Raw genomic sequence first — 26,313 nt, forward strand, 5'->3', positions numbered from 1 at the left:
AGTTGCTCTCACTGCCAAAACAGCCTTCACTCTCCCTTAAAGGTACAGTATACACCTTCAACTTCATAACAGCATCTTCAATATTTGGAGAGTTTCTCCTTCTGAAACCCTTACAGACAGTAAGTTCCCATTTCCCACCGCCCTGAGGCTATGCTTGTGTGTGGGCAAGGCTTGAACTGATCACCCAACCTGGAGACAAGCAACAACACCAATACCACAGGGAATCCATGTAAACATGGGGATTGTGGAAAGGCATTCAAATACTCATTCCTGTTGGAAATTCATCCGCACAGTCACTCTGGAGAGAAGCCATTCTCCTGCACTCAGTTTGGGAAAAGATTCACTCAGTCAACAGCTCTGCTGACACACCAGCTATTTCACACAAGTGAGAGACCATTCATCTGTTGTCTCTGTGAGAAAGGATTCACTCAGAGTGACTGGTCGATCAGGTTCATACTGGGGAGAAGCTATTCATTCCCCTGCTCCATTTGAGAGAGGGATTTACTCAACTGTCACAGCGACTAATCCATCAGCATGTTCAAACTATGGAAAGAATATTCATCTGCCGTGTGGGAGAAAGGGTTCCCGAATACATCTAACCTTCTGACCCATCAGTGAGTTCACACTGTGTCAAGGCCATTCCCCTGCCCTGTGTGAGAGAAAGGATTCACAACTTCATCCAACTTCTGACACATCAGCAGATTTACACCTGGGAGTGACCTGTTCAACCAGTGCAAGTGGATTTAGTCAGCTCACACACCAGCAAGTCTACATGTGACTGAAGAGGTTGGAATATTCCATTATTCCTGTTGCTCGTGACATCCAGCATTGAATCAGGTATGTCCTGAGAGTTAGGGTTTGTTTCTGCTGAAGTTACTTCCTTATCACGAGTTTAGAGTTGAAGATTCTTGTCATTGTAGATGACAGCGTTCTTTGGGGTATGGTGACCCTTTAAAACCAGCTCTCTGTGATTATTCTGTAAAATTCAGAAAAATTTCACAGGCAATTAGTGTGCAACTAATATTGAATTTCTGCTTCAAATGGAACTTGATCCCTGTGATAAGAACTGAAATTTGATATCTTAAAGTTTCCCCAGCATTAAAATCTCCAGTAAGAAAGTGCTGATGAATCCTTGCTGACAATTCTTACTGAATCCTTCCTGACGATTCTTACTGAATCCTTGCTGACAAATCTTACTGAATCCTTGCTGACAATTCTTACTGAATCCTTGCTGACGATTCTTACTGACTTGAACATTCCACACATGGCCCTACTTTCCTACCAGGAAGAATGGGAATCAAAGTTTATGTCAGACCTGAGGCAATTGGTGTCAGGGACTGTGGGGCTGGATCAAATCAGACAGGCAGAGATTGGTGTCAGGGACTGTGGGACTGGTTTATATCAGACAGGCAGAGATTGGTGTCAGGGACTGTGGGACTGGTTTATATCAGACAGGGGGAGATTGGTGACCGCAATCTCCCCTTGTCTGATATAAACCAACCCCAGAGTCAGTGACACCAATCTCTTCCTGTCTGATATAAACCACCTCCACAATCACTGACACCAATTCTCCCCTGTCTGATAAAAAAACAAGCCCCACAGTCACTGACACCAATCTCCCCCAGTCTGATATAAACCACCTCCACAATCACTGATACCAATTCTCCCCTGTCTGATACAAACCAGCCCCACAGTCACTGACACCAATCTCCCCCTGTCTGATATAAACCAGTCCCACAGTCCCTGACACCAATCTCCCCCTGTCTGATATAAACCAGACCCACAGTCACTGACACCAATCTCCCCGTCTGATATAAACCACCTCCACAATCACTGACACCAATCTCTGCCTGTCTGATATCAACCAACTAGGTAAAAACAAGGACTGCAGATGCTGGAAACGAGAGTCTAGATTATAGTGCTGCTGGAAAAGCACAGGTAGCGTTGATATAAACTAACTCCACAGTCACTGATGCCAGTCTCCTCCTGTCTGATATAAATCAATGACTGTGGGTCTCGTTTATATTAGACAGGGTGAGATTGGTATCAGTGACAGTGGAGGTGGTTTATATCAGACAGGGGGAGATTGGTGTCAGTGACTGTGGGGCTGGTTTATATCAGACAGGGGGAGATTGGTGTCAATGACTGTGGGGCTGGTTTATATCAGACAGGGGGAGATTGGTGTCAGGGACTGTGGGTCTGGATTATGTCAGACAGGGGGAGATTGGCATCAGTGACTGTGGGTCTGGTTTATATCAGACAGGAGGAGATTGGTGTCAGGGACTGTGGGGTAGGTTTATATCAGACAGGGGGAGATTGGTGTCAGTGACTGTGGGGCTGGTTTATATCAGACAGGAGGAGAGTGGCATCAATGACTGTGGAGTTAGTTTATATCAACGCTACCTGTGCTTTTCCAGCAGCACTATAATCTAGACTCTGGTTTCCAGCATCTGCCGTCCTTGTTTTTACCTAGTTGGTTTATATCAGACAGGGGGAGATTGCTCTCAGTGTCTGTGGGCCTGGATTATATCAGACAGGAAGAGATTGGTGTCAGTGACTGTGGGGCTGCCTGATATAAACCAACCCCACAGTCACTGACACCAATCTGCCCTGCCTGGTATGAACCAGCCCCACAGTCTCTGACACCAATCTCACGCTGTCTGAAATAAACCAGACCAGCAGACCCTGAAACCAATCTCCCCCTGTCTGATATAAACCAGCCCCACAGTCACTGATGCAAATCTTCCCGTTGTCTGATATATACCACCTCCACTGTCACTGATACCAAACTCGCCCTGTCTGATCTAAACCAGACACACAGTCACTGACACCAATCTCACCCTGTCTGATATAAACCAGACCTATAGTTCCTGACACCGATCTCCCCCTGTCTGATATAAACCAGCACCACAGTCGCTAACACCAATCTCCCCCTGTCTGATATAAACCACCTCCACTGTCACTGATACCAAACTCGCCCTGTCAAATAAAAACGAGAACCACGGTCACAGACACCAATCAACCCTTGTCTGATGTAAACCAGACCCACAGTCCCTGACACCAATCTCCCCCTGTATGATATGAACCAACCGCACAGTCACTGATGCCAATCTCCCCCTTGTCTGATACAAACTAGGCCCACACTCCCTGACACCAATCTCCCCCTGTCAGATATAAACCAGCCCCACAGTCACTGATGCTAATGTCCCCCTGACTGACATAAACCAGACAAACAGACACTGACACCAATCTCCCCCTGTCTGATACAATCCAGCCTCACAGTCACTGACACCAATCTCCCCTTGTTAGATATAAACCAGCCCCACAGTCACTGACACCAATCTCCCCCTGTCAGATATAAACCACCTCCACAATCACTGACACTAATTCTCCCGTCTGATATAAACCAGACCCACAGTCACTGACACCAATCTCCCCCTGTCTGATATGATCCAGCCCCACAGTCACTGACACCAATCTCCCCCTGTCTGATATAAATCACATCCACAATCACTGACACCAATTCTCCCGTCTCATCACAACCAGAAGCACAGTCACTGACACCAATCTCCCCCTGTCTGATATAAACCAGCCCAACAGTCACTGACACCAATCTCCCCCTGTCTGATATAAACCAGCCCCACAGTCCTTGACACCAATCTCCCCCTGTCTCATATGAACCAGCCCTACACTCACTGATGCCAATCTTCCCCTTGTCTGACATAAACCAGGCCCACAGACCCAGACACCAAACTCCCCCTGTCTGACATAAACCAGCCCCACAGTCCCTGACACCAATCTCCCCCTGTCTGATATAAACCAGCTCCACAGTCACTGATACCAATCTCCCCCTGTCTGATGTAAACCAGCCCCACAGTCCCTGACACCAATCTCCCCCTGTCTGATATAAACCAGCTCCACAGTCACTGATACCAATCTCCCCCTGTCTGATATAAACCAGACCAACAGTGACTATGGGTCTGGTTTATATCTGCCAGGGGGAGATTGGTGTCAGGGACTTGGGGCCTGGTTTATATCAGAAAGGGGGAGATTGGTGTCAGTGACTGTGGGGCTGGTTTATATCAGACAGGGGGAGATTGGTGTCAGGGACCGTGGGCTTGCTTTATATCAGACAGGGGGAGATTGGCATCAGTGACTGTGGGGCTGGTTTATATCAGACAGGGGGAGATTGGTGTCAGTGACTGCGGGCATGGTTTTTTATCAGACAGGGGGAGATTGGTATCAGGGACTGTGGGCCTGGTTTATGTCAGACAAGGGGAAGATTGGCATCAGTGACTGTGGGGCTGGTTTATATCAGTCAGGGGGAGATTGGTGTCAGGGGCTGTGGGGCTGGTTTATGTCAGACAGGGGGAGATTGGTGTCAGGGGCTATGGGCCTGGTTTATGTCAGACAAGGGGAAGATTGGCATCAGTGACTGTGGGTCTGGTTTATATCAGACAGGGGGAGATTGGTGTCAGTGACTGTGGGTCTGGTTTTTATCAGACAGGGGGAGATTGGTGTCAGTGACTGTGGGGCTGGTTTATGTCAGACAGGGGGAGATAGGTATCAGGGACTGTGGGCCTGGTTTATGTCAGACAGGGGGAGATTGGTGTCAGGGGCTATGGGCCTGGTTGATGTCAGACAAGGAGATGATTGGTGTCAGTGACTGTGGGCCTGGTTTATATCAGACAGGGGGAGATTACTGTCAGTGGCTGTGGGTCTGGTTTATATCAGACAGGAGGAGATTGGTGTCAGTGACTGTGGGGCTGGTTTATATCAGACAGGGGGAGATTGGTGTCAGGGACTCTGGGTCTGGTTTATATCAGACAGGGGAAGATTGGCGTCAGGGACTGTGGGTCTGGTTTCTGTCAGACAGGGCGAGATTGGTGTCAGTGACTGTCGGTCTGGTTTATATCAGACAGGGGGAGATTGGTGTCAGTGACTGTGTGTCTGGATTATATTAGACAAGCGGAGATATTTGTCAGTGACTGTGGAGCTGGTTTATATCATTCACGGAGAGATTGGTGTCAGGCACCGTGGGACTGGTTTATGTCAGACAGGGGGAGATTGGTGTCAGGGGCTATGGGCCTGGTTTATGTCAGACAAGGGGAAGATTGGCATCAGAGACTGTGGGGCTGGTTTATGTCAGACAGTGGGAGATTGGTGTCAGGGACTGTGGGCCTGGTTTATGTCAGACAGGGGGAGATTGGCATCAGTGACTGTGGGGCTGGTTTATATATGACAGGGGGAGATTGGTGTCAGTGACTCTGGGTCTGGTTTATATCAGACGGGGGAGATTGGCATCAGGGACTGTGGGTCTGGTTTATGTCAGACAGGGCGAGATTGGCATCGATGACTGTCGGTCTGGTTTATATCAGACAGGAGGAGATTGGTGTCAGGGACTGTGGGGTTGGTTTATATCAGACAGAGGGAGATTGGTGTCAGTGACTGTGGGGCTGGTTTATATCAGACAGGGGGAGATTGGTGTCATTGACTGTGGGGCTGGTTTATATGAGACAGGGGTAGATTGGTGTCAGGGACTCTGGGTCTGGTTTATATCAGACAGGGGAAGATTGGCGTCAGGGACTGTGGGTCTGGTTTCTGTCAGACAGGGCGAGATTGGTGTCAGTGACTGTCGGTCTGGTTTATATCAGACAGGGGGAGATTGGTGTCAGTGACTGTGTGTCTGGATTATATTAGACAAGCGGAGATATTTGTCAGTGACTGTGGAGCTGGTTTATATCATTCACGGAGAGATTGGTGTCAGGCACCGTGGGACTGGTTTATGTCAGACAGGGGGAGATTGGTGTCAGGGGCTATGGGCCTGGTTTATGTCAGACAAGGGGAAGATTGGCATCAGAGACTGTGGGGCTGGTTTATGTCAGACAGTGGGAGATTGGTGTCAGGGACTGTGGGCCTGGTTTATGTCAGACAGGGGGAGATTGGCATCAGTGACTGTGGGGCTGGTTTATATATGACAGGGGGAGATTGGTGTCAGTGACTCTGGGTCTGGTTTATATCAGACGGGGGAGATTGGCATCAGGGACTGTGGGTCTGGTTTATGTCAGACAGGGCGAGATTGGCATCGATGACTGTCGGTCTGGTTTATATCAGACAGGAGGAGATTGGTGTCAGGGACTGTGGGGTTGGTTTATATCAGACAGAGGGAGATTGGTGTCAGTGACTGTGGGGCTGGTTTATATCAGACAGGGGGAGATTGGTGTCATTGACTGTGGGGCTGGTTTATATGAGACAGGGGTAGATTGGTGTCAGGGACTGTGTGGTTGGTTTATATCAGACAAGAGGTAGATTGGTGTCAGAGACTGTGTGGTTGGTTTATATCAGACAGAGGGAGATTGGTGTCAGTGACTGTGGGGCTGGATTGTATCAGACAGGGGGAGATTGGTTTCAGGGACTGTGGGGCTGGTTTTTATCAGACAGGGGGAGATTGGTGTCAGTGACCGTGGGGCTGGTTTATATCAGACAGGGGGAGATTGGTGTCAATGACTGTGGGGCTGGTTTAGATCAGCAAGGGCAGATTGGTGTCAGTGACTGTGGGGTTGGTTTATATCAAGCAAGTGGAGATTGGTGTCAGTGACTGTGGGCCTGGTTTATATCAGACAGGGGGAGATTACTGTCAGTGGCTGTGGGTCTGGTTTATATCAGACAGGAGGAGATTGGTGTCAGTGACTGTGGGGTTGGTTTACATCAGACAGGGGGAGATTGGTGTCACTGACTGTGGGCCTTGTTTATATCAGACAGGGGAATATTGGCATCAGTGACTGTGGGGCTGGTTTATATCAGACAGGGGGATATTGATGTCAGGGACTGTGGGACTGGTTTATATCAGACAGGGGGAGATTGGTATTAGTGACTGTGGGTCTGGTTTATATCAGACAGGGGGAGATTGGCATCAGTGACTGTGGGGCTGGATTATACCAGACAGGGGGAGATTGGTGTCAGTGACTGTGGTGCTGGTTTATATCAGACAGGACGAGATTGGTTTGGTGGTGCTGGAAGAGCACAGAAGTTCAGGCAGCGTCCAACGAGCTGACGGTGGGGCTGCTTTATATCAGACAGGAGGAGATTGCGGTCAGTGTCTGTGGGGCTGGTTTATATCAAATGAGGGAGATTGGTGTCAGTGACTATGGGGGTGATTTGTATCAGAAGGTGGTGATTGGTGTGAGGGACTGTGGGGCTGGTTTATGTCCGATAGTGCGTGATTGGTGTCAGGGACTATGGTGCTGGTTTATATCAGACAGGAGGGGATTAGTGTCAGGGACTGTGGGTCTGGTTTATTTCAGACAGGGGGAGATTGGTGTCAGTGACTGTTGGTCAGGTTTATATCAGACAGGGGGAGATTGGTGTCAGTGACTGTGGAGCTGGTTTGTATCAGACAGGGGGAGATTGGTGTCAGTGACTGTGGAGCTGGTTTATATCAGACAGGGGGAGATTGGTGTCAGGGACTGTGGAGCTGGTTTATATCAGACAGGGTGAGATTGGTGTCAGGGACTGTGGTAAAAAAAATGACTGCAGATGCTGGAATCCAGATTCTGGATTATTGGTGCTGGAAGTGCACAGCAGTTCAGGCAGCATCCAAGTAGCTTCGATATCGACGTTTCGGGCAAAAGCCTTTCATCAGGAATAAAGGCAGTGAGCCTGAAGCGTGGAGAGATAAGCTAGAGGAGGGTTGGGGTGGGGGTGGGGAGAAAGTAGCATAGAGTACAATGGGTGAGTGGGGGAGGGGATGAAGGTGATAGATGTGGGGTGGGGGGAGGGCGGAGTGGATAGTTGGAAAAGAAGATAGGCAGGTCGGACAAGTCCGGACAAGTTATGGGGACAGTTACTGAGCTGGAAGGTTAGACCTAGGGTGAGGTGGGGGAAGGGGAAATGAGGAAACTGTTGAAGTCCACATTGATGCCCTGGGGTTGAAGTGTTCCAAGGGGGAAGATGAGGCGGTCTTCCTCCAGGCGTCTGGTGGTGAGGGAGTGGCGGTGAAGGAGGCCCAGGACCTCCATGTCCTCGGCAGAGTGGGAGGGGGAGTTGAACTGTTGGGCCACGGGGCGGTTTGGTTGATTGGTGCGGGTGTCTTGGAGATGTTCCCTAAAGCGCTCTGCTCGGAGGCGCCCAGTCTCCCCAATGTAGAGGAGACCGCATCGGGAGCAACGGATACAATAAATGATATTAGTGGATGTGCAGGTGAAACTTTGATGGATGTGGAAGGCTCCTTTAGGGCCTTGGATACAGGTGAGGGAGGAGGTGTGGGCGCAGGTTTTACAGTTCCTGCGGTGGCAGGGGAAAGTGCCAGGATGGAAGGGTGGGTTGTTTGGGGGCGTGGACCTGACGGTCACGGAGGGAACAGTCTTTGCGGAAGTCGGAAAGGGGTGGGGAGGGAAATATATCCCTGGTGGTGGGGTCTTTTTGGAAGTGGCGGAAATATCAGCGGATGATTTGGTTTACGCGAAGGTTGGTAGTGTGGAAGGTGAGCACCAGGGGCGTTCTGTCCTTGTTACGGTTGGAGGGGTGGGGTCTGAGGGCGGAGGTGCGGGATGTAGATGGGATGCGTTGGAGGGCATCTTTAACCACGTGGAAAGGGAAATTGCGGTCTCTAAAGAAGGAGACCATCTGGTGTGTTCTGTGGTGGAACTGTTCCTCCTGGGAGCAGATCCGGCGGAGGCGGAGGAATTGGGAATATGGGATAGCATTTTTGCAAGAGGTAGGGTGGGAAGAGGTGTAATCCAGGTAGCTGTGGGAGTCGGTGGGTTTGTAAAAAATGTCAGTGTCAAGTCAGTCGTCATTATTGGAGATGGAGAGGTCCAGGAAGGGGAGGGAGGTGTCAGAGATCGTCCAGGTAAACTTAAGGTCAGGGTGGAATGTGTTGGTGAAGTTGATGAATTGCTCAACCTCCTCGCGGGAGCACGAGGTGGCGCAAATGCAGTCATCAATGTAGCGGAGGAAGAGGTGGGGAGTGGTGCCAGTGTAATTATGGAAGATCAACTGTTCGACATAGCCAACAATGAGACAGGCATAGCTGGGGCCCATACGTGTGCCCATGGCTACGCCTTTGGTCTGGAGGAAGTGGGAGGATTCAAAGGAGAAATTGTTAAGGGTGAGGACCAGTTTGGCCAAACGAATGAGAGTGTCGGTGGAAGGGTACTGTTGGGGACGTCTGGAGAGGAAAAAACGGAGAGCTTGGCGGCCCTGGTCATGGCGGATAGAGGTGTAGAGGGATTGGATATCCATGGTGAAGATGAGGCGTTTGGGGCCAGGGAAACGGAAGTCCTGGAGGAGGTGGAGGGCGTGGGTGGTGTCTCGAATGTATGTGGGGAGTTCCTGGACTCGGGGGATAGGACAGTGTCGAGGTAGGTAGAGATGAGTTCAGTGGGGCAGGAGAATGCTAAGACAATGGGTCGGCCTGGGTGGTCAGGCTTGTGGATCTTGGGAAGGAGGTAGAACCGGGCAGTGCGGGGTTCCCAGACTGAGGTTGGAAGCTGTGGGTGGGAGATCTCCTGAGGTGATGAGGTTCTGTATGCTCTGGGAGGTGATGGTTTGGTGATGGGGGATGGGGTCATGGTCGAGGGGGCAGTAGGAAGAGGTGTCCTCGGTTGATGTTTGGCTTCAGCGGTGGAGGTCAGTGCGCCAGACTACCACTGCGCCCCCTTTATCCGCTGGTTTGATGCTGAGGTTGGGATTGGAGCAGAGGGATTAGAGCGCTGCGCGTTGTGAGGCTGGGAGGTTGGAGTGAGGGAGGGAGATAGACGGTCTGGTTTATATCAGACGCGGGAGATTGGTGTCAGTGACTGTGGGACTGGTTTATATCAAACAGGGGGAGATTGGTGTCAGTGACTGTGGGTCTGGATTATATCAGACAAGGGGAGATTGGTGTCAGGGACTGTGGGTCTGGATTATATCAGACAAGGGGAGATTGGTGTCAGTGACTGTGGGTCTGGATTATATCAGACAAGGGGAGCTTGGTGTCAGTGACTGTGGGGCTGTATTATATCACACAGGGGGAGATTGGTGTCAGGGTCTGAGGGTCTGGTTTGTATCAGACAAGGGGATATTGGTGTCAGTGACTGTGGGTCTTGATTATATCAGACAGAGGGAGATTGGCTGCAGGGACTATGGGGTTGGAATATATCAGTCAGGGGGAGATTAGTGTCAGGGACGATGGGGCTGGTTTATATCAGACAGGAGGAGATTGGTGGCAGTGACTGTGGGACTGGTTTATGTCAGACCGGGGGAGATTGGTGTCAGGCACTGTGGGACTGGTTTATATCAGACATGGGGAGATTGGTGTCAGGGATTGTAGGTCTGGGTTATATCAGACAGGGGGAGATTAGTGTCAGGGACGATGGGGCTGGTTTATATCAGACAGGAGGAGATTGGTGGCAGTGACTGTGGGACTGGTTTATGTCAGACGGGGGGAGATTTGTGTCAGGGACTGTGGGGCTGGTTTATATCAGACTGGGGGAGATTGGTGTCAGTGACTGTGGAGTTGGTTTATTTCAGACAGAACGAGATTGGTGTGAGTGACTGTGGGGCTGATTTATATCAGACAGGAGGAGATTGGTGTCAGTGACTGTGGGGCTGGTTTGTATCAGAAATGGGCAGATTGGTGTCAGTGACTGTGGGGCTGGTTTATATCAGACAGGCAGAGATTGGTTTCAGGGACTGTGGGTCTGGTTTATATCAGACAGGGGGCGATTGGTGTCAGGGACTGTGGGTACGGTTTATATCAGACAGGGAGAGATTGGTGTCAGTGACTGTGGGGCTGGTTTATATCGGACAGGGGGAGATTGGTGTCAGTGACTGTGGGGCAGGTTTATATCAGACAGGGGGAGATTGGTGTCAGTGACAGTGGGGCTAGTTTACATCAGACAGGGGGAGATTGGTGTCAGTGACTGTGGGTCTGGTTTATATCGGACAGGGGGCTATTGGTGTCAGTGATTAAGGGGCTGGTTTACATCAGAAAGGGGAGATTGGTGCCAGTGACTGTGGGTCTGGTTTATATCAGACAGGCAGAGATTGGTGTCAGGGACTGTGGGGCTGGATTATATCAGACATTGGGTGATTGGTGTCAGTGACTGTGGGTCTGGTTTATATCAGACAGGAGGTGATTGGTGTCAGTGACAGTGGGGCTGGGTTATATCGGACAGGGGGAGATTGGTGTCAGTGATTGATGGTCGGGTTTATGTAAGACAGGGTGAGATTACTGTCAGGCACTGTGGGACTGGTTTATATCAGACAGGAGGTGATTGGTGTCAGTGTCTGTGGGGCTGGTTTATGTCAGACAGGGAGAGATTGGTGTCAGTGAATGTGGGTCTGGTTTATATCAGACAGGCAGAGATTGGTGTCAGGGACTGTGGGGCTGGATTATATCAGACATTGGGTGATTGGTGTCAGTGACTGTGGGTCTGGTTTATATCAGACAGGGAGAAATTGGTGTCAGTGACTGTGGGCTGGTTTATATCATAGAAGGGAGATTGGTGTCAGTGACTGTGGGCCTGGTGTATATCAGACAGGGGGAGATTGGTGTAAGGGACTGTGGGGCGGTTTTATATCAGACAGGGAGAGATTGGTCTCAGTGAATGTGGGTCTGGTTTATTTCAGACAGAGGGAGATTGCTGTGAGGCATTGTGGGACTGGTTTCTTTCAGACAGGGGGAGATTGGTGTCAGTGACTGTGGGTCTGGTTTATATCAGTCATTGGGAGATTGGTGTCACTGACTGATGGTCTGGTTTATATAAGACTGTGTGAGATTGCTGTAAGGCACTGTGGGACTGGTTTATATCAGACATGGGGAGATTGGTGTCAGTGACTGTGGGGCTGGGTTCTATCAGACATGGGGAGATTGGTGTCAGTGACTGTGGGGCTGGTTTATATCAGACAGGGGGAGCTTGGTATCAGGGACTGTGGGCTGGTTTATATCAGACAGGGGGAGATTGGTGTCGGTGACTGTCGGACTGGTTTATATCGGATGGGGTAGATCGGTGTCAGTGACTGTGGGGTGGTTTATATCAGACAGGGTGAGATTGGTGTCAGGGAATGTGGGGCTGTATGATATCAGACAGGGGGAGATTGGTGTCAGGATCTGAGGGTCTGGTTTGTATCAGACAAGGGGAGATTGGTGTCAGTGACTGTGGGTCTGGTTTATATTAGACAGGGGGAGATTGGTGGCAGTGACTGTGGGACTGGTTTATATCAGACAGGGGGAGATTGGTGTCAGTGACTGTGGGTCTGGTTTATATTAGACAGGGGGAGATTGGTGTCAGTGACTGTGGGGCTGGGTTATATCAGAGAGGGGAGATTGGTGTCAGTGACTAAGGGGCTGGTTTATATCAGACAGGGGGAGATTGGTGTCAGGGACTTTGGGGCTGGTTTATATCAGACAGGAGGAGATTGGTGGCAGTGACTGTGGGACTGGTTTATATCAGACAGGGGGAGATTGGTGTCAGTGACTGTGGGTCTGGTTTATATCAGAAAGGGGAGATTGGTGCCAGTGACTGTGGGGCTGGTTTATATCAGAAACGGGAGATTGGTGCCAGTGACTGTGGGTCTGGTTGATATCAGACCGGGTGAGATTGCTGTGAGGCACTGTTGGACTGGTTTATATCAGACAGGGGGAGATTGGTGTCATTGACTGTGGGTCTGGTTTATATCAGACAGGAGGTGATTGGTGTCAGAGACTGTGGGGCTGGTTTGGAACTGACAGGGAGAGATTGGTGTCAGTGACTGTGGGTCTGGATTATATCAGACAAAGGGAGATTGGTGGCAGTGACTGTGGGACTGGATTATATCAGCCGGGGGGAGATTGGTGTCAGGGATTGTGGGTCTGGTTTCTATCAGACAGGGGGAGATTGGTGTCAGTGACTGTGGGGCTGGTTTATAATGGACAGGGGGAGATTGGTGTCAGGGACTGTATGGAGCCAATTTACCAACTTACCTTGGATCCCATGGGATCTTCCCTTTTGGACCAGCCTTCCGTGTGGGACCTTGTCAAAGACCTTAATGAACTCCATATAAACCACATCATCTGCACTGCCCTCATCAATATCAGAGGACAGTCGTCTAGCAAATCCGTACAGACAATCCCTCATGAAATTGCGGGGGAATCCATTTTTGGCGAATACATTGTGTAGGTGTTCTTCTTCCTCTTTTTGCAGTTCTGGTGTACTGCAGAATGTTGTGGCCCTTGTGAACAGTGTCTTGATGCAACTTCTTTTGTGTGTGTTCGGGTGGTTGCTTTCGTCGTTCAGGACTTGGTCTGTGTGTGTGTCTTTCCTGTAAACCTTTGTGGTGAATTCTCTGGTCGGTGTTCTCTGTACCATCACATCGAGGAATGGGAGTTGGTTGTCCTTTTCTTCCTCTCTAGTGAATCGGATTCCTGTGAGTGTGGCGTTGATGATCTGGTGTGTGTTCTCTATTTCTGTGTTTTTAATTGTTACAAAGGTATCATCCACATATCTGACCCAGAGTTTGGGTTGAATTTGCGGTAAGACTGTTTGTTCTAATCTTTGCATTACCGCTTCTGCTGTGAGTCCAGAGATGGGTGAGCCCATGGGGGTGCCGTTGATTTGTTCATATATTTGGTTGTTGAATGTGAAGTGTGTTGTGAGGCACAGGTCCAGTAGTTTGAGTATGCGATCTTTGTTGATAGGTTCACCGTCCTATTGTCTGTTCAGCATGTCCAGCAGGTTGGCTATTGTTTCACTGGCTAGGGTTTTGTCGATAGAGGTGAACAGTGCCGTTACATTGAATGAGACCATAGTTTCTTCCTTGTTGATGTGTATATTTCTGATGTTGTCCAAGAATTCCTGTGTCGATTGTATAGAGTGTCTGGATCCGCTGATCAGGTGTTTCAGTTTCTGCTGTAGTTCTTTATCCAGTTTGTGTGATGGTGTCCCTGGGTGTGATACTATGGGTCAGAGTGGGATGTCTGGTTTGTGCACTTTAGGTAGTCCATAGAATCTGAGGGTGTTGTTGCTTTCAGGTTTCATTCTCTGTCGGTCAAACCTGGTTATCTGTCCGTTTTTTTTGGAGGTTTCTCAGTGTGTTGTTTATCCTCTTGGTGAGCTGTGGGGTGGGGTCAAACTCCACATAATTTCGTCCACAGATGCCTCAGGGAAAGACAATGGAATGAAGACATGCCACGACCCAAAGGACTAGCCACACTACCATACATCAAGAATATTTCCGAACTGACAGTCAGACTACTGCTACCACGAGGACTCATAACAGCACACAAACCAACAGCCACTCTCAGACAACAACTCACCAAGATGAAGGACCCGATACCCAACATGAGCAAAACCAATGTAGTGTACAAAATCCCATGCAAGGACTGCACAAAACACTACATCGGACAAACAGGAAGACAGTTAACGATCCGTATAAACGAACACCAACTAGCCACGAAACGACACGACCAGCTATCCTTAGTAGCCACACATGCAGATGACAAGCAACGTGAGTTCGACTGGGACAACACGACTATTATAGGACAAGCCAAACAGAGAACAGCCAGGGAATTCCTCGAGGCATGGCACTCATCCACAGATTCAATCAATAAGCACATCGAGCTGGACCCAATATACCGGCCACGACAGCGGACAGCTGGAACTGACAATCGGAAGCGGCAGATTCAAACCACTATAAATGCCGGTGGAAACATCACAGAAGCGCTTCACAGGAGGCTCCCAAGCACTGAGTATGTCACCGAGACAGAGGACGAAACATCTACAACACAAATTCCCAACTCGGCGAACAGAACCACAACAACGAGCACCCGAGCTACAAATCTCCTCTCAAACTTTGAAGCCCTTTTGACTCTACAAAGCTCCGTCATGAACAAGCCACCATCTCTCCAATTCCTTTGCCTTCTTCAGTGTCTGCAACTCTCGCTGTATCTTCCAGTAACGTTCTTTAGTTACTGCAGGTCTGCCTAGCTCCCCAGATAACCTGTTCCATCCCCTATAGCTCCCTAAATCACTGTAACACCCTCTGCTCTGTCTAATCCTCCCCTTTCCCACTGTCTTCCAGGCACAACGGCGATCCTGTAAGAGAGCAGTGTGGAATGGGATGTTATAAATCTCAGCTGAGGCTTGAGGCCTACCATTACCTGGGAGTCATAAGGGGAGAGAACCTGAGAGAGAGCAGCACAAACCGGGAGAATATAAATCAGCAGCGAGCGTCAAGGCCGACTGGGACTTGGATTTGGATAAAAAGCCGAGCAGGAGGCTCGAAATCAGCACCGAGTCACAGAGGGAGTGACCGTGTGAGGGAGCAACTTGGAGCAGGAGCTTGAGGCTGACTCACACCTGGGAGAATATAAATCAGCACTGAGGATCGAGGCCTAGTTGTACCTGGGAGTTACAGAGACGGTGACCCTGTGAGGGAGCAGACTGGAGTGAGAGCTGGACGATTACACGTTAGAGGAGACACATCACTGTGTGTGCACGTGTCCCTCCATTGTTCTGTGTGTCTGTGTGTGTGTGTGTGTCCGTGTGTGTGTGTGTGTCCGCTTCCCTCGCTATGTGTGTGTGTACCTCCCTCGCTGTGTGCGAGCATGTCGCTCTCTCACTGTGTGTGTGTGTTTGTGTGTGCTTATGTCTGCGTGTCACCCTCCATCAGTTTGTGTGTGTGTGTTCCCTCGCTCTGTGTGTGTGTGTGTGTGTGTGTGTGTGTGTGTATGTGTCCACCCGCTTTCTGAGCACATGTCCCACTCTCACTGTGTGTGCATGTCCCACCCTCGCTGTGTGTGTGCGTGTCCTACACTCGCTGTGTGTGTGTGTGTGTGTGTGTGTGTGTCCCTCTTGCTGTGAGTATTTGTGCCCCTCTTGCAGTGTATGACGGTGTCCTCCCCTCGCTGTGTGTGTGTGTGTGTGTGTGTGTGTGTGTATCACTCACTCACTGTGTGTCTGTGTGTCCCTCCCTCGCTGTGTGAGCATTTGTGTGCATTTCTCTCTCTCACTGTTTTCGCGTCGCTCTTGCTGTGTGTGTGTGTGTGCCTCCCTCCCTCGCTGTCAGTGTGTGTGCCCCTCCCTCCCTCGCTGTCAGTGTGTGTGCACCCCCCCTCGCTGTGTGTGTGCCCACCCCTCCCTCGCTGTGTGTGTATGTGTGTGTAAGTGTGTGTGTGTGTGTGTGTGTGTGTCCCTCCCTCGCTGTGTGTGAGCATGTCCCTCCCACACTGTGTGTGTGCGTGTCCCCCACTCGTGTGTGAATGTCCCTCCCTCTCTGTGTCTGTGTGTGTCCCTCCCTCGCTCTGTGCGTGTATGTGCCTCTCTCTCAATGTATGTGTGTGTTTTTGTGTGTGTGTGTGCGCGCGCGCGCGCGCACTGTCCCTCCCTTGCTGTGTGTGTGTGTGTGCATGTCCCTCGCTGTGTATGTGTCAGTAACCACTCTCTGTGTGTGTGTGTGTGTGTGTGTGTGTGTGTGTGTCTTGCTGTGCGTGTGTAAGTGCATGTCCCCCCTTGCTGTGTGTGTGTGTCCCTCTCTCCCTTGCTCTGTGTGTGTATGCATGTGTCCCCCTCTTGCTGTGAGTATGTGTCCCTCTTGATGTGTATGTGAGTGTCCCTCCCTCACTGTGTGTCTGTGTGTCCCTCCCTTGCTGTGTGTCTGCGTGTATGCCCTTAACTGTGTGTATGTGTGCGTGTCCCTCTTGCTGTGCATGTGTATGCGTGGCCCTCCCTCACTGTGAGCATGTGTCGCCCCCTCGCTATGTGTATGTGTGTGTGTCTCTCCCTCGCTCTGTGTGTGTGTGTGTGTGTCTGTGTGTGTGTGTCCCCCTCCCTTGTCGTGTATTTGTGTGTCCCTCTCTCGCTGTGTGCCTGTGTTTGTGTGCTTGTGCATGCGCGTGTCCCCCTCTTCCTGTGAGTATGTGTGTCCCTCTTGCAGTGTATGTGAGTGTCCCTCCCTCGCTGTGGTGTGTGTGTGTGTGTCACTCCCTCACTGTGGATCTGTGTGTCCCTCTCATGCTGTGTGAGTTTGCGTGTGTGTCCCTGCCTCGCTTTGTGTCTGCATGTATCCTCTTAACTGTGTGTATGTGTGTGTGTGTCCGTCCCTTGCTTTGTGCGTGTGTGTGACCCTCTTGCTGTGTGTGCACGTCACTCCCTCGCTCTGTGTGTGTGTGTCTGTCCCTTGTGTGTGTGTGTGTGTCCTTCCCTTGCTCTTTGTGTATATCCCCCTCACTGCATGTGTGCATCTCCCCTCACTGTGTGAGTGCATGTCCCCCCCTTGCTGTGTGTGTCCCTCCCTTGCCGTGTCTGTGTGTGTCCCCTCTCGCTGTGTGTGTGTGGCCCCTCTCAATTTCTGTGCAATGCCCTCCCCCTCGCAATGTGTGTGCTTGCCCCTCCTTCCCTGTGTGTGTGTGCCCCTCCCTCGCTGTGTGTGTGCATGTCTTTCCCTTGCTGTGTGTGCGTGTCCCTCCCTTGCTGTGTGTGTGTGCGCATGTCCTTCCCTCCCTCGCTGTGTGTGTGTGTGTGTGTGTGTGGGTGTGTGTCCCTCCCTCCCTCCCTCGCTGTGTGTGTGTACGTTTCTCTCCCTCGCTGTTTGAGTGTGTCTCGCTCACTGTGTGTGTGTGTGTCGCATCCTCGCTGTGTGTGTGTCCCTCCTTCGCTATGTGCATGTGTCTCTCTCTCTCGCTGTTTCTGCGTGTCCATCTCTCGCTGTGCGTGTGCGTGTTCTTCCCTCTCTGTGTGTCTCAGCAAGTCCCTCACTCGCTGTGTGTGTGTGTGTCTCGCTTGCTCTGTGTATGTGTGTGTGTGTGTGTCTCTTCCTCGTGTGTGTATGTGTCACACCCTCACAGTATGTTTTTGTGTGTGTCCCCCTTCTCTGCATGTCCCTCACTCCCTGGTTGCATGTGTGTCACTCCCTCGTGTTGTGTGTATGTGTCTCTCGCTGTGTGTGTGTGTGTTTGTCTCCATCCCTCCCTCTGTGTGTGTGTGTGTGTGTATATATGTCCTTCCCTTGCTGTGTATGTGTGTGTCTCTCCTTTGCTGTGTGCGTGTGTGCATGTCCTTCCCTCGCTGTGTATGTGCATGTCCTTCCCTCGCTGTGTGTGCATGTCCTTCCCTCGCTGTGTGTGCATGTCCCTCTCTCACTGTGTGTGCACGTGTCACTCCCTTGCTGTGTGTGTGTGTGTTTGTGTGTGTGTGTGTGTCCCTTGCTCTTTCTGTATATCCCCCTCACTGTGTGTGCGTTTTTCCCCTTGCCGTGTGAGTGCATGACCCCCTTGCTGTGTGTGCGTGTGTCCCTCCCTCGCTGTGTCTTTGCGTTTCCCCTCTCGCTGTGTGTGTTTGTGTATGTCCCTCCCACGCTGTGTGCGTGCATGTCCCTCCCTTGCTGTGCGTGCGTGTCCTTCCCTCGCTGTGTCTGTGTGTGAGTGCATGTCCCCCCTTGCTGTGTGTGCGTGTCCCTCCCTTGCTGTGTATGTGTGTCCCTCCCTCGCTGTGTCTGTGTGTGAGTGCATGTCCCCCCTTGCTGTGTATGTGTGTCCCTCCCTTGCTGTGTATGTGTGTCCCTCCCTCGCTGTGTCTTTGCGTTTCCCCTCTCGCTGTGTGTGTTTGTGTATGTCCCTCCCACGCTGTGTGCGTGCATGTCCCTCCCTTGCTGTGCGTGCGTGTCCTTCCCTCGCTGTGTCTGTGTGTGAGTGCATGTCCCCCCTTGCTGTGTGTGCGTGTCCCTCCCTTGCTGTGTATGTGTGTCCCTCCCTCGCTGTGTCTGTGTGTGAGTGCATGTCCCCCCTTGCTGTGTATGTGTGTCCCTCCTTGCTGTGTATGTGTGTCCCTCCCTCGCTGTGTCTTTGCGTTTCCCCTCTCGCTGTGTGTGTTTGTGTATGTCCCTCCCACGCTGTGTGCGTGCATGTCCCTCCCTTGCTGTGCGTGCGTGTCCTTCCCTCGCTGTGTCTGTGTGTGAGTGCATGTCCCCCCTTGCTGTGTGTGCGTGTCCCTCCCTTGCTGTGTATGTGTGTCCCTCCCTCGCTGTGTCTGTGTGTGAGTGCATGTCCCCCCTTGCTGTGTGTGCGTGTCCCTCCCTTGCTGTGTGTGAGCATGTCCCTACATCGCTGCGTGTCTCAGCAAGCCTCTCGCTCACTGCGTGTGTCCCTCGCTGGCTGTGTGTGTGTGTGTGTGTGTGTGTGTGTGTGTGCGCGCGCGCATGTCCCTTCCTCGTGTGTGTGCGTATATGAGTCACACTATCACAGTATGTATTTGTGTGTCGCCCCTTCGCTGTGTGTCCCTCACTCGCTGTTTGTGTGTGTGTCACTCCCTCGCGTTGTGTGTTTGTCTCTTTCTTGCTGTGTGTGTGCATGTCTCACCCTCGTTCTGTGTGTGTGCGTGTCCCTCCCTCTCTGTGTGTATGTGCGTGTCCCTCCTCGCTGTGTGTGTGCGTGTCCTTCCCTCGCTGTGTCTGTGTGTGTCCCTCCCTCGCTCTGTGTGTGTGTGCGCGGTCCCACCCTCGCTGTCTATGTGTGTGCGTGTGCCTCCCTTGCTGTGTATGTGTGTCCCTCCCTCGCTGTGTATGTGTGTGAGTGCATGTCCCCCCTTGCTATGTGTGCGTGTCCCTCCCACGCTGTGTGTGCATGTCCTTCTCTCCCTTGCTCTGTGTGTTTGTGTGCGTGTCCTCCTCCTGCTGTGAGTATGTATCCCTCTTGATGTGTATGTGAGTGTCACTCCCTCACTGTGTGTCTGTGTGTCCCTCCCTTGCTGTGTGTCTGCGTGTATCCCCTTTACTGTGTGTATGTGCGTGTGTCCCTCTTGCTGTGCGTGTGTGTGCGTGTGTCGCCCCCTCGCTATGTGTATGTGTGTGAGTGTGTGTCTCCCTCGCTCTCTCTCTGTGTGGTCCCACCCTTGCTGTCTGTGTGTGTGTATGTCCCTCCCTTGCCGTGTATTTGTGTGTCCCTCTCTCGCTGTGTGTCTGTAATTTGTGCTTGCGCATGCGCGTGTTCCTCCCTCACTGTGTGCATGTCCCCCTCTTGCTGTGAGTATGTGTGTCCCTCTTGCAGTGCATGTGTGTGTCCCTCCCTCGCTGTGTGTGTGTGACCCTCTTGCTGTGTGTGTGTGTGTCCCTCCCTCGCAGTGTGTGTGTGACCCTCTTGCTGTGTGTGCGTGTCACTCCCTCGCTGTGTGTGTGTGTCCGTCCCTTGTGTGTGTGTGCGTGTCATTCCTCACTGTGGGTCTGTGTGTCCCTCTCACGCTGTGTGTGTGTGTGTGTGTCCCTCCCTCGCTATGTGCATGTGTCTCTCTCTCGCTGTGTGCGCGCATGTCCCTCCCTCTCTGTGTGTCTCAGCGTGTCCCTCGCTCACTGTGTGTGTGTGTGTGTGTGTGTGTCTCGCTTGCTGTGTGTGTGTGTGTGCGTGTCACCCTCACTGTATCTGTGTGTGTGTGTGTGTGTGTCCGTCCCTCCCTCGCTGTGCGTGCATGTGTGTGTCCCAGCCTTGCTGTTCGTGTGTGTGTGTTTGTGGCCCCTCTCAATTTCTGTGCACATGCCCTCCCCCTCGACAGGTGTGTGTTTGTCTCTCCCTCGCTGTGTGTGTGCGTGTCCCTCCCTTACTTTGTGTTTGTGTGTGTGTGTTTGTGTGTGTATCCTTCCCTGGCTGTGTCTGCGGGTAACCCCCTCACTGTGTGTTTTTGTATTTCGCTCCCTCGCTGTGTGTGCACGCGTCCGTCCCTTGCCCTGTTTATATATGTGTGTGTGCGTGTGTGTGTGTGTGTGTGTGTGTGTGTCACTCCCTTGCTTTGTGTGTATGTCTCCGTCCCTTGTGTGTGTGTGTGTAACCAGCTTGCTGTGTGCGTGTGTCCCACCCTTGCCGTTTCTATGTGTGTCCTGTGTGTGTGTGTGTGTGTGTGTGTGTGTGTGTGTGTGTGCCCCTTCTTAATTTCTATGCACATGCCCTCCCCCTCGACATGTGTGTGTTTGTCTCTCCCTCGCGGTGTGTGCGTGTCCCTCCCTTGCTCTGTGTTTGTGTGTGTGTGTCCCTCATTCGCTTTGTGTGTGTGTGTGTGTCCCCGTCCCTTACAGTGTGTGTGTCCCTCCCTTGCTGTGTGTCTGCTTGTATCCCCCTCACTGTGTGTGTGTTTGTGTGTCCCTCCTTCGCTTTGCGTGTGTGTGTGTGTGTCCCTGTTCCTCACTGTGTGTGTCCCTCCCTCGCTGTGTGTCTGTGTGTATCCCCCTCACTGTGTGTATGTGCGTGTCCCTCCGTGTGTGTGTGTGTGTGTGTGTATATTTGTGCCTGTCCCTCCCTCGCTTTGCGTGTGTGTGTGCCCTCTCTCAGTTTGTGTGCACATGCACTCCCACTCGCAGTGTGTGTCCCTTCACTGCATGTCCCTCCCTCGCTGTGTATCTGTTCTCCCTCGCTGTGTGTGTGTGTGCGTCACCCCTTGCTGTGTGTGTGCGTGTTCCTCCCTTGCTCTGTGTGTCCTTCCTCACTGTGTGTGTGGGGGTGTGTCCCTCCCTCGCTCTGTGTATGTTTGTGTATACGTCCCTCACTGTGTGTGTGTGTGTGTGTCCCTCCCTTGCTGTATATGTGCGTGTCCCTCCCTTGCTGTGTATGTGTGAGTTTCTCCCCTTGCTCTGTGTGTGTGTGTGTGTCCCTCTTGGTGTGCGTGTGTGTACTTGGCCCTCCCTCGTTGTATGAGCATGTGACTCCCCCCTCGCTGTGTGTGCGCGTGTCCCTGTCTTGCTCTCTGTGTGGGTTTGTGTGTGTCCTTCCCTCGCTGTGTATGCATGTCCCTCCCTGGCTGTGAGTGTGGGTGTCCCTCTCTCGCTGTGTGTGTCTCTGTTTGTGTGCTTCCTCATGCGCGTGTCGCTCCCCCGCTGTCTGTGTGTGTGTCCCTCCCTCGCTCTGTGTGTGTGCATGTGTGACACTCCCTCGCTCTGTGTGTGTGTGTGTGTGTGTGTGTGTGTGTGTCCCTTCCTTGCTGTGAGTTACCCCCTTGCTGTGTGTGTGTGTGTGTGTGTGTGTGTGTGTGTGTGTGTTGTGTGTGTGTGGTCTCACCCTCGCTGTCTGTGTATGTGCGTGTCCCTCCCTCGCTGTGTATGTTTGAGTTATCCCCTTGGTCTGTGTGTGTTTGTGTGTCCCTCTTGCTGTGCGCGTGTGTGTGTGGCTCTCCTTTGTGTGTGTGTGTGTATGTATGTGTGCATACGTCCCTCCCTTGCTGTGTATATGCATGTCCCTCTCTCGCTGTGTGTCTGTGTTTGTGTGCTTGAACATGCGCGTGTCTATCCCTCACTGTGTGTACGTGTCCCCTCTCGCTGTGAGTATGTGTGACCCTATTACAGTGTATGTGAGTGTCCTTCCCTCGCTCCGTGTGTGTGTGTATGCGTGTCACTCCCACACTGTGTGTGTCCGTCCCTCCCTTGCTTTGTGCGTGCGTGTGTGTGTGTGTGTGTGCACCTCTAGCTGTGTGTGCGCGTGTCACTCCCTTGCTCTGTGAGTGTATGTCAGTCCCTTGTGTGTGTGTGTGTGTGTGTGTGTGTCCCTCTCTTGTTCTTTGTGCATATCTCCACCATTGTGTGTCTGCATCGCCCCTCGCTGTGTGAGTGCCTGTCCCCCCTTGCTGTGTGTGCGCATGTCCCTCCCTCGCCATGTCTGTGTGTGTCCCCTCTTGCTGGGTGTGCGTGCCCCCTCTCAATTTCTGTGCACATACCCTCCCCCTCGCCATGTGTCTGCTTGTCCCTCCTTCCCGTGTGTGTGTGTGTGTGTGTCCCTCCCTTGCTGTTTATGTGCGTGTCCCTCTCTCGCACTGTGTGTTTGTGTATATCCCTCCCTCGCTGTGTGTGCATGCCCTTCCCTCCCTGCATGTGTCTGAGTTTGTGTGCTTGTGCATGCGCGTGTCCCTCCCTCGCTGTGTGTGTCCCCCTCTTGCTGTGAGTGTGTCCCTGTTGCAGTGTATATCGTGTCCCTCCCTCACTGTGTGTGTGTGTGTGTTTGTGTATATGTATGAGTGTCAATTCCTCACTGTGCCTGTGTGTCCCTCCCACGCTGTGTGAGTGTGTTTGTGTCCCTCCCTCGCTTTGTGTGTGTGTCTCTCTTGCTGTGTGTGCATGTCACTCCCTCGCTGTGTGTGTGTCTTTCTCCCCCTCCCTTGCTCTTTGTGTATATTCCCCTCGCTGTGTGAGTGCGTGTGTCCCTCCCTCGCCGTGTCAGTGCGTGTCCCCTCTCACTGTGTGTGCGTGCCCCTCTCACTTTCTGTGCACATGTTCTCCCCCTCGCTGTGTGTGTGCTTGCCCCTCCTTCCCTGTGTGTGTGTGTGTGTGTCCCTCACTCGCCGTGTGTGTGTGTGTGTATGTCCCTCCCTGGATGTGTGTGCACGTGTCACTCCCATGCTGTCTGTGTGTGTCCATCCATTGCTCTTTGTGTATATCCCCCTCACTGTGTGTGCGCATCTCTCCTCGGTGTGTGAGTGCATGTCCCTCCCTCGCTCTGTGTGTGTGTGTGTGTGTGTGTGTGTTTTATGTGTGTGTCCCTCCCTCGCTGTGCCTGTGTGTGTCCCCTCTTGCTGTGTGTGTGTGCACCCTCGCAATTTCTGTGCACATGCCCTCCCCCTCGCCGGGTGTCTGGTTGTCCCTCCTTCCCTGTGTGTGTGCGTGTCCCTCCCTCGCTGTGTTTGCGCGTAGCCCTCCCTCGCTGCGTGTCTCAGCACATCCCTCCCTCGCTGTGTGTGTGTGTACGTGTCACATCCTCACAGTATGTATTTATGTGTCCCCCCTTCACTGCGTGTCCCTCACTCGCTGTTTGTGTGTGTCACTCCATCGCGTTGTGTATGTGTCCCTCCCTGTGTGTGTGTGTGTGTGTGTGTGTGTGTGTAAGTGTGTCTCCCTCCCATGCTGTGAGTGTGTGTGTCCCTCCCTTGCTGTTGTGTGTGTGTGTGTCCCTCCCTCGCTGTGTGTGTACATGTCCCTCCGTCGTGTGTATGTGTGAGATCCCCCCCTGCTCTGTGTGTGTGTGTCCCTCTTGCTGTGCGTGTTTGTGTGTGACCCTCCCTCGCTGCATGTGCATGTGTCTCCCCCTCGCTGTGTTTGCGAGTGTTCCTCTCTTGATCTGTGTATGCGTGTTTGTGTTCGCGTGTCTCTCCCTCGCTGTGTGTCTGTCCTTCTCTCACTGCTTGTGTCTGTGTTTGTGTGCTTGCGCATGTCTCTCCCTCACTGTGTGTGTGTCCCCCACTTGCTGTCAGTATGGATGTCCCTCTTGCCGTGTATGTGTGTGTCCCTCCCTCGCTGTGTGTCTGTTTGTATCCCCTTAACTGTGTGTATGTGTGCGTGTCCCACCCTCGCTTTGTGTGTGTGTCTCTCTTGCTCTGTGTGCGTATGTCACTACCTCGCTCTTTGTGTGTGTGTGTGTGTGTGTGTGTGTGTGTGTTTGTCCCTCCATTGCTCTTTGTGTATATCCCCTCACTGTGTGTGCGCTTCTCCTCTCGCTGTGTGAGTGCATATACCCCCTCGCTATGTGTGCGTGTCCCTCCCTCGCCGGGTCTGTGCGTGTCCTCTCTCGCTGTGTGTGCATATCCCCTCTCAATTTCTGTAAACATGCCCTCCCCCTCGCCATATGTGTGCTTGTCCCTCCTTCCGCGTGTGTCCCTCCCTTGCTGTGTATGAAGGTGTCCCTCCCTCGCTGTGTGTCTTTGTGTATGTCTCTCCCTCGCTGTGTGTGCATGTCCTTCCCTCCCTCGCTCTATATATGTGCATGTGTGCGCGTGCGCACGCGTCCCTCCCTCTGTGTGTGTTTGTGCGTGTCTCTCAATCGCTGCGTGTGTGTATGTGTCCCTCCCTCGCTGTGCGTGTGTGTCTGTGTGCCTCACTCATTGTGTGTCTGGGGGTAACCCCCTCACTGTGTGTAATGCGTGTGTCCCTCCCTCGCTGTGTGTGTGTATGTCCCTCCCTCGCTGTGTGTGTGCGTATCTCTTCCTTGTGTGTGTGTGTATCCCTTTCTTGCTGTGTGTGTGCGTGTCCCTCCCTCACTGTGTCTGTGTATGTGTCACTTCGCTGCGTGTCTGTGCGTGTCCCTCCCTTGCTGTGTGTGAGTGACCCTTCCTCACTGTGTGTGTTCTTGTCCCTTCCTCACTGTGTATGTTCTTGTCCCTCCCTCGCTGTGTGTGTGTGTCCCTCCCTTGCTGTGTATGTGTCCCTTCCTCACTGTGTGTGTTCTTGTCCCTTCCTCACTGTGTATGTTCTTGTCCCTCCCTCACTGTGTGTGAGTGTCCCTCCCTCGCTGTGTCTGTGTGTGTGTGCGGATGCATGTCCTCCCCTTCGCTGTGTGTGCGTGTGTCCCTCCCTCGCTATGTGTGCGTGTGTCCCTCCCTCGCTGTGTGTGTCCGTGTCCCTCCTTCGCTGTGTGTGTCCGTGTCCCTCCCTCACTGTGTGTGTGTGTGTGTCCCTCCCTCGCTGTGTCTGTCCGTGTCCCTCCCTCACTGTGTGTCCGTGTCCCTCCCTCACTGTGTGTGCGTGTGTCCCTCCCTCGCTGTGTCTGTGTGTGTGTGCGGATGCATGTCCTCCCCTTCGCTGTGTGTGTCCGTGTCCCTCCCTCACTGTGTGTGCGTGTGTCCCTCCCTCGCTGTGTCTGTGTGTGTGTGTGCGGATGCATGTCCTCCCCTTCGCTGTGTGTGTCCGTGTCCCTCCCTCACTGTGTGTGTGTGTGTGTATGTCCCTCCCTCACTGTGTCTGTCCGTGTCCCTCCCTCACTGTGTGTCCGTGTCCCTCCCTCACTGTGTGTGTGAGTGTGTGTGTCCCTCCCTCGCTGTGTGCGTGTCCCAGATTTGCTTCGTGTGTGCGTGTCCCTCCTTCGCTTCGTGTGTGCGTGTCCCTCCCTCGCTTCGTGTGCGCGTGTCCCTCCCTTGCTGTGTGAGTGTGAGTCCCCCTAGCTGTGTGTGTCCCTCCCTCGATTTGCGTGTGTGTCTGCGTGTATCCCCCTCACTGTGTGTCTGTGGGTATCTCCCTCACTGTGTGTGTTTGCATGTCGTTCCCTTGCTGTGTGTGTGTGTGTATGTGTGTCCAAACTTTGCACCATCAGTGAATTGGCCATCATAAATTGACTGTGGTATTCAGGAATGTGGGGTTTAAGTAAGTTCACCACAAAAATTTCAGGGTTTAATGTATAGGTAGAGGGGTGGATCTGGGTAGGATGCTCTTCAGAGTTTTGGAATGAACTGGTTGGGCCGAATGGCCTGGTTGCACATGATGGCGATTCTATACAGATAATTGTCCAGCCCTGTCAACCATCCCAGTCTATTACACCTTGACTCATTCCCAATATTCTCCTTAACACTGTAATCTCCTCCAGACTCTAAAACACTCCTTGCCTATGTAAGCTTCTCCAGC

Source organism: Chiloscyllium punctatum, unplaced genomic scaffold (genome assembly GCF_047496795.1).
Source record: "Chiloscyllium punctatum isolate Juve2018m unplaced genomic scaffold, sChiPun1.3 scaffold_157, whole genome shotgun sequence".
Taxonomy (NCBI): domain Eukaryota; kingdom Metazoa; phylum Chordata; class Chondrichthyes; order Orectolobiformes; family Hemiscylliidae; genus Chiloscyllium; species Chiloscyllium punctatum.